Source organism: Notothenia coriiceps, unplaced genomic scaffold (genome assembly GCF_000735185.1).
Source record: "Notothenia coriiceps isolate Sejong01 unplaced genomic scaffold, NC01 NC01_scaffold00037250, whole genome shotgun sequence".
In the NCBI taxonomy this organism is placed as follows: Eukaryota; Metazoa; Chordata; class Actinopteri; order Perciformes; family Nototheniidae; genus Notothenia; species Notothenia coriiceps.
This window is the reverse complement of record NW_011369951.1, coordinates 15,569,348-15,576,758: the sequence shown is the minus strand read 5'-3', so window position 1 is coordinate 15,576,758 and position 7,411 is coordinate 15,569,348.

Genomic DNA, 7,411 nt, shown 5'->3' with positions numbered 1-7,411 from the left:
TTGTCAAAAGCATCCTCCATCCAGGATGTGGTTGGCTGTCGTACTCCCTGGATGAGATCAGCTGGATCAGCTCCAGTAGTCCAGAATCCTCCATGAGGTGTTTTCCAATGGACCAAGGTGGGAACTGCAAGCAGCGTGAGGAAATAGCACACCCAACCCTCGGAATGATAGGGTAGATTTGTCTTGTTTATGAATGGTCCACAGCCTTCCAGCCAGATCGGAAGATCGAATGTCACACTAATAGTGACTCTGTCTGCAGAGAGCCGCGTGCACTCTTTGAGAGTGGTCAAGAATGGGTGGTTGAGGTTCCCATTAGGTCACCTTCATGATTGGGAGGAAGTCCGATCTGTGTGCGCTACTGTGGACATCATCTGCATGGAATACTCTTCATTCCAGCCATTCCAGCTTGGAGTGTGGGAACTCCAGGATCCTGCTTTGATCACCCACCTGCTGCCCAGAGGTGGTAAGTCGCCGGAAGTGAAGGAAAGTAGCTGGTCTTGATGTCACAGAAGAGGCAAGCTCAGTAATGGGAAGAAATGTGATGGTGTTTATCCCTGTCCTTGTTCTGGTGGTGAATGGAAGATCTTCACTTTCAGCTTCCTCTGAAGTCAAGTGCCTTCAACTTTCACTCTGGTGACGCTGCTGTCGGTCTGGGCGATCTGGAAAAGATGGTGCCGGAGAGGTGACTTTGATCCAAACCCATTGAAGGAAAGGAGTGTTTCCCCGAATAGAGACAAATGTTTTAAATCTAGTATTGGTTCTCCGCCCGACAAACTGAAGGAGATAACCATTGGTTTGTTCCCCGCCTCCATGACCACCCCGATTGTCATGGGCTAAGGTTTCCACTTCCAACTGGCTGTCATAAATGATAGATCCTTCAAGTGCAGAGTCCACCGCAACCTCATCATCGAATCCTGCTCATCAGTCTTCTTCTTCCACAATGGTATTAAAGAGTATCAAGAAGTATTTTGGATGCCCATCTCCATTCCTGGTCATAAAGGAAGCAGTATTTGTAGTTCTTGCGTCCTCGAATATGTCTCTGTGTATCCAAGCGCTGGTGTAACTGTGTCCAGCATCGTCACTATTTGACCCAAAATCTATGATCAAGTTGTATGGCAAGGCCCCAATCTGGTATGGCAAAACTCCTGATCAAGCCGACATGCCTTTATGAAGTTCTGCGCCCCCAAATGGCTACTCTTTCGCGGTCTCACTATTGGCTCCTCAGAACATCTGAAGACCTCTCAGGAACAAGAGCCAGCTGGACTCTGATTGTCAGTCAATACTGTTGCTGCTGGGGGTAGTGACTCTTTGGGTCTAGAGTCGCCATGGCGAGTGTCGTTGCATTACGAACTTTAGTGCAGTCTTTTATTGATCTGACGTCTTCTCATCTCCGATGCTTCAAGATTAGCATGATGCTCTCGCAGAATGTTGTCCTGTGTCCATCTTTGAGCAGAGCTCGATCGCCCTTCTCTCCTGTGATGGAAATACAAGGTGTCCATGGAATTTTATCTTGGAGTTTCTTCTTAGCCAATACTTGTGAATAAGAGAGGCTCTTATCTGGTGACGGATCAAACTGCTGTAGCTTCTCGTGGGACGTTGGTCAAGAGTCATCACCCCATGCTCGAGTTCTCGAGTCCTAACCAATCACAGAATTCAAACAAAACACACTTCTCTCGTTCCTCATCAATTTTCTTTGTCCTCTCTTCCTTTGTCCTCTATTCGTCAGTCTTGGATAATGGCCCCACCCTGCTCAAAAGATTTTGCAGCGCAAATGTAGCAGGGCTTCTTCGCCACAAGGTATTGATCCTTCCAGTCCGTCACACAACTTCAGTGGCCCAGTCATCCCCAGCGCTGCGTGGCTGGTTCTTCCGCAAGCTTGCCTTCAGTCTTATCTGCAGTCAAATTATCGGCACTCTGTATCTCTTGCCTAGGCATTCCTCTGGACGAGTTTTGTAGATGTGGCAGCTTGGGTTGCAAAGGAATCATACATTCTTGTACAGGAAGCTGAAACCGGACGTGACTTGTAGATGCATGTGCAGAAGCTGCACTGAAGTCAGAGCAAGTGCGTCTTCTCTTTCTTCTTAGCTGCCCTCTTTCTCTGCCTTTAATTTGGCCTGAGTTTCTTGGTGACTTCAACGAAACCTGTTGTATAAATCATCTTTACACTTTTTGTGGTACCTGAGTCTTTCCTAATGTCTGAGCTTCCTTCAAACGCTCCAAAATCTTTAGCATTTTCAACTACCTTGTGCTTGGTTCCAAAAAATTAGGCGTAGCCTTTAGGAGTGGCTGTATCAGCGTCTGAGCTGGTGGTCTCAGGCTTTCACAGATGAAAACAATTTAGCAAAAAGTGGAGTCGAGTCTTCATCCATACTGCTAGACAATATGTCCTACAAGAGTAGAATAAACATTGTATATTCAGTCATAATATCATTATTTTGGACCACATTAAAGACAATCTTAATGTACATAGATGATTAACATTGGTAATAGATATTATTGCAAAGGAAAATTAGAGATCTGGCTTCACAGTAACGTTAAACACAAATGATCCTGTCAGAGACAATACACCCACTGCAACCTAATGGGCCAGAAAGCTAGCATTCAAGAAATAAAATGATCATGAGATTCAGTTTGAGGTGTGTAATACATCATGGTAGTTGCCTAGTTGGATACAATCATGGAGTAATACATCATAGATTTAACGTTAGCTAGCTAACCATGTTGCTGCGCCTACTGTTACACAGCTAACAAGTAAGCAAAGTTGACAACTAATCATGGAGTAATACATCATGGATTTAACGTTAGCTAGCTAACCATGTTATTGCGCCTACTGTTACACAGCTAACAACTAAGAAAAGTTGACAACTTGTACAGTATGTTACATTTCATTACCAAAGTAGTGACTTGAAATATTTCAAGTTAAAAATGTGGATAATACTTACATATCAGGCGTAAAAAGCAGTCTGTCCATGATCAAATGAAGGTTGAAAATGGCTTCAGCATGTTAACTCTAAACATCCTCACTCTGAATGCCAACCAACTAGCAGCTACCACTAAACAATAATAAGTCCTAAAAGGACAAATAGTAAAATAATCAAACAATTTTTATGCTAGCAGTGGAAAGGCATTATGGGGGGGGGGGGCGAGCGGGAAAGGTGGGCGTGGCCGTTTTTCCACAAAGGAATGATTTTTAGTGAAAAATAAATTATTGCAATCAACTCAGAATCATGAAAAACCCCTAGTTTGACCCCTCACAAGTTACCCAACGCCAAACTGAAAATTTTTGATTTTTCGAAAATCGATATTCGGTACCTCAACTTTGAGCAGTTGTTACGAAAAAACATACAGGATACAGAACTTCAACTTTTTAATACATCTTACTACACACCTTTACAAAGACATTAGTGAAGAAATTGATTGGTAAGGATTTAGTTTGCAGACCGGTCAAATATCTGATAAAATGCCCTTACTATTAAGAAGTGTACCATGTTTAATCTTAAACATGCACACATTTGACACTTACAGTGTGAGCTATGCATGTTGTTGAACATTTAAGATGTTTTAAATCAGTGTTATCCCACTTTGTTTCATTGTGTAATTCAACTTACTTACTTCAACAGCTGATATGTATTTACAAGGTATCTAAAGTACAATAGGGAGGACATTTGTCACAAGCAATGGACTGAGGCGTTAGAGAGCCCAACCACCACTGAGGGAGATGAGTGATTGATGATAGAGAGGATGTTGTGAGTTCAAGGCGTCTGACTCTGACATTGAGACGACTGTTAGCATGCCGTCCCCTGTCAATGTTAGAGTGGGTTCCTTTAACCTTGATGACTGCATTTCTACCTGTCCTTTAGCAAAGTGTCAGTTAGCAATAATTAACCTGAGAAAATGCATTTATGTATTGATATTGGTTTATTATTTTTTGTCATGAATTTTTTGAAATCGTTGAAAAACAATGTTGTCCTCTTTAGATGGTGGTGCCAGATCTCATAGGGAACACATTGGTGGGCTCGTTGAATGGTTTTAAGGAAATGTGCATATCATATTGCCCAAACCTCTCGATAGACTCTTTTTATTACATGCTCATGTGTTTTGGATGTTAAATATTTGTATTCAATGTAACGAGTAATTGTAGCAATGAGAGTGCATGTAAAAGTATAAACTGGCTTAAAGTACTCAGGAATGTACCTGCGTTCAGTAATTGAGAACGTACCAAGTTACATTAACCACTGAAGGCTGTAGAAACATTTTTCTTCCTGAAGTTCCTGAAAATTATGCATGGTATTAAAATCAAGAAATGAATGAATGCTCCAGATTTTTGGCTGTGCTGCTTGCAGCTGATGGCTTCTGAGCCACGGTGCAATTTGAATTTGAAGTGGCTGATTACGATGTGGCTTTTTCCTCTGAATCTGCCCCTTAGCCTGAGGAGGTGCAGACACCTGTTCCCGTGCCTCGGAAGCTCAATGCTAAAAGTCAGGAAGAGCATGTGACGCATGGAGAAGACAGGTGAGGCCAACCCGGTGTGCTGCCTGCACATAATAATAATCTCAGGGAGACAGCTGGCCAGCCACACATCAAATCAAAAATGAAAATTGCCAGCAGACTCGACAGCTTCTTTTGTCTGTATGACTTCGACATGTTGACACACATCGGGGACGCCACTGTTTCTAAGGAGCTCAAAATTCCTCTGCATGCTGTTTGTGAGGAAACCAGGCACAGTATTAGTGACGCTGTGCATAATAATGCATTCTGCAACACAGATGACGAGCAAAAGGGTAAACATGTTGTTCATGTTTTAATGATAGACTTTAGAAAAACTGTCTCTCCTTCTATCTGCCTTCCTATCTCTGTGTCTTCTTCCAGCTGCAGCCTCTCTTCTTTCATCTCATCTGTTTTCTCAGCCAACCAAAGTCAGTGAAGCAACTGTTTGGGCTCCTGCTTGTTGGCACCTCGCCAGTTCCACCACTTTTAGCTCTGAATTGTGTTTTATATGTCTATGTTTTGTGTGTGACAAACAGAAAGAGAGAAATGAAAGAATGAGCTCGTGCAAAAGATAAAGAGAGGGCAGGAGGCGTGCAGAGTGTCGATGTCTGAGTGGGTGTGCCTGTGAAGCTGCAAAATCATTTAAATTGAGAAAGGAATGCAGGATGCTCGCTAGTGATTCTGATCGGAGCCAAATTTGTCTGTCAGAAAAGTCCCCAACCAGCCTCCTTGCAAATTCACTGTGATTGGAGAAGGAGTGAAAAAATAGAGAGGGAGGAGAGACTGACAAAGAGAAGAAATTGAGGAAGAAAGGAGAGTAGACATGAATAGAAAGCAGAGAGATCTGGGTTATAGGGACACAGTCATGGAGACAGGATGGTAATACTGACTGTATTTATGTTGGGTGAGATAACAGTGATGTCGGATGTGTCCCACCTTAAAGAATTCAGCTTTCCAGGAATCAGCAACTGAAGTTTGAAAATCACACATCTTTGTCATTGTCTGCTTTGCTCACATATTCTGATCAGATTCTATTCATACTCCCATTTCTAAGTTTTGTTGGTCATTCCCTCCGCTCAGTCTCTCCCCTGTCTCCACAGAGGGCAGTGTGGCGCAGGCTTAGACGGATGATGAGTCACATTCATAAATGTGAGCAATTTAAGGCTTCGGTCTTCCTAACCCTCATGTCTGTGAGGTGATGGGAAGACGATAGCTTGCACATCCCTCTGTGTATTTTTTTAGCCATGCACTGTATGACCCCTGCCACCATGGCCCTGAGAGAAAAGCTGATTCTTTTTTGTTTCGTTTTTTTTTTCAGTCCTGAAGGTGATTACACAGTGCTGTCACAAACAATGCCTTCGGATTTGATGCATGTAAGGGCTCACTGTGTCCCAGCAGAGTGGCATTAGGGCTGCAGAGTGGAATGGCAACTAGGTGCAGTGTGCCTGGACCAGAGATCCATGGTTTAAGTCCCCGTGTTGACAAGCATCCGCCCTGCTGAAGCCTCCAACAGCCAGACTGTGAGTCACTACGAGCTCCAGTGGAGGTACCTGACTTCCCTGCTGAGGGAGAAGCATGTCTCCCTGCAATGCATCACTTAACATCACTAGAAATATACCAGATGTGAACAATAAGCTCGCCTCCTTTTTTAAAATGACTCATTTTCCACTTGATGCAGCCTTTAAGTTTACAGAATGTATGTTCAGCATGTGCTGGGGATAAAATCCACACAGGTGGTTTATCAAGAACAGGATTAATAATCACAGCATGGATGTAATCTACTCTCATTACAACTTGTATTAACCCAGCTAGCAGATTCTTACAAATGGAGCTACAGTACATGTAAAAGCAGCTCAGCCTCTTTATATAGATGTCTCTTCTCTTGATTCCCCACTATGCTGTTAACACATTTGTCTCACTTCATTTGTATTGAACAGGAAAACATCCCAGTAGGATTATTTGGCTCATTTAGTCTTGATTTGCCACCAATCTGAGGGGAAATCCCAACCAGAGTTTAGGCTAGTCCAATGGTCAGCAAAGATTTTGTGGTAATGTGCTTGGCTGACAAATTCAATCTATACCGCTACGATCAATGAGCACACACCTTGCAGCTGTTTGATTATGTCCATTTTCTTATTGGTGTGAGATCTCTTGTGAGATGGAGGTTGACATAGTTGATGGATCAGAAACAAGCAGGTGTTCTTGTTTGAATAAGGTATGTGACATCCAACTATCATGCTGTAGTGAGCGCATGAGACAAACATGATTAATTGATGCAAATCAATTAGAAAATTAGCATCAATTTTAGGGTCCCAATGTTCAAGCAACCCAACTTTTTGCTCCTCTCTTTCTTGCTTTTTTCCATCCCTCCTCTTTCCCTCCCTACTCCCCTTTTGCCTCTCAAACCTTTTCCTCCCCTGTGCTGCTCTCTCTCTTCACTCAACTTTCTTCCCCTCCCTCTCTGCAATACCTTCGCCTGCCTTACCTTTCTCCTATAGCTGTCCCACTCACTGTAAACTAAAGAAATGATCATCTGTGGTGCAACGTCGAGACAATCTGGCATAATAATACCCTGCTTGTTTCCCCTCGCTCACTCTGTCTTTTCCTCTCTTACCTCCTTCCCTTGTTGCTCATATCCCTCCTCTCTTAGGCACATGTCTCCTCCCCTCTCTTTTAGCCAGAAAAACCAGCAGTAATCAATACCACCATCAGTGTAATTGTCAGAATTTAGCCCCACAATGCAAATTAGGAGTATAATGTGTGTGTGTGTGTGTGTGTGTGTGTGTGTGTGTGTGTGTGTGTGTGTGTGTGTGTGTGTNTGCTGATGGCATAAGAGGCCAGAACAGTCAAAGACCGACCTTTTATCTGGCATGCACTTGGAGAACCCTAGAGCTACAGACAAGCCCCGGTCCTTAGGATAGCA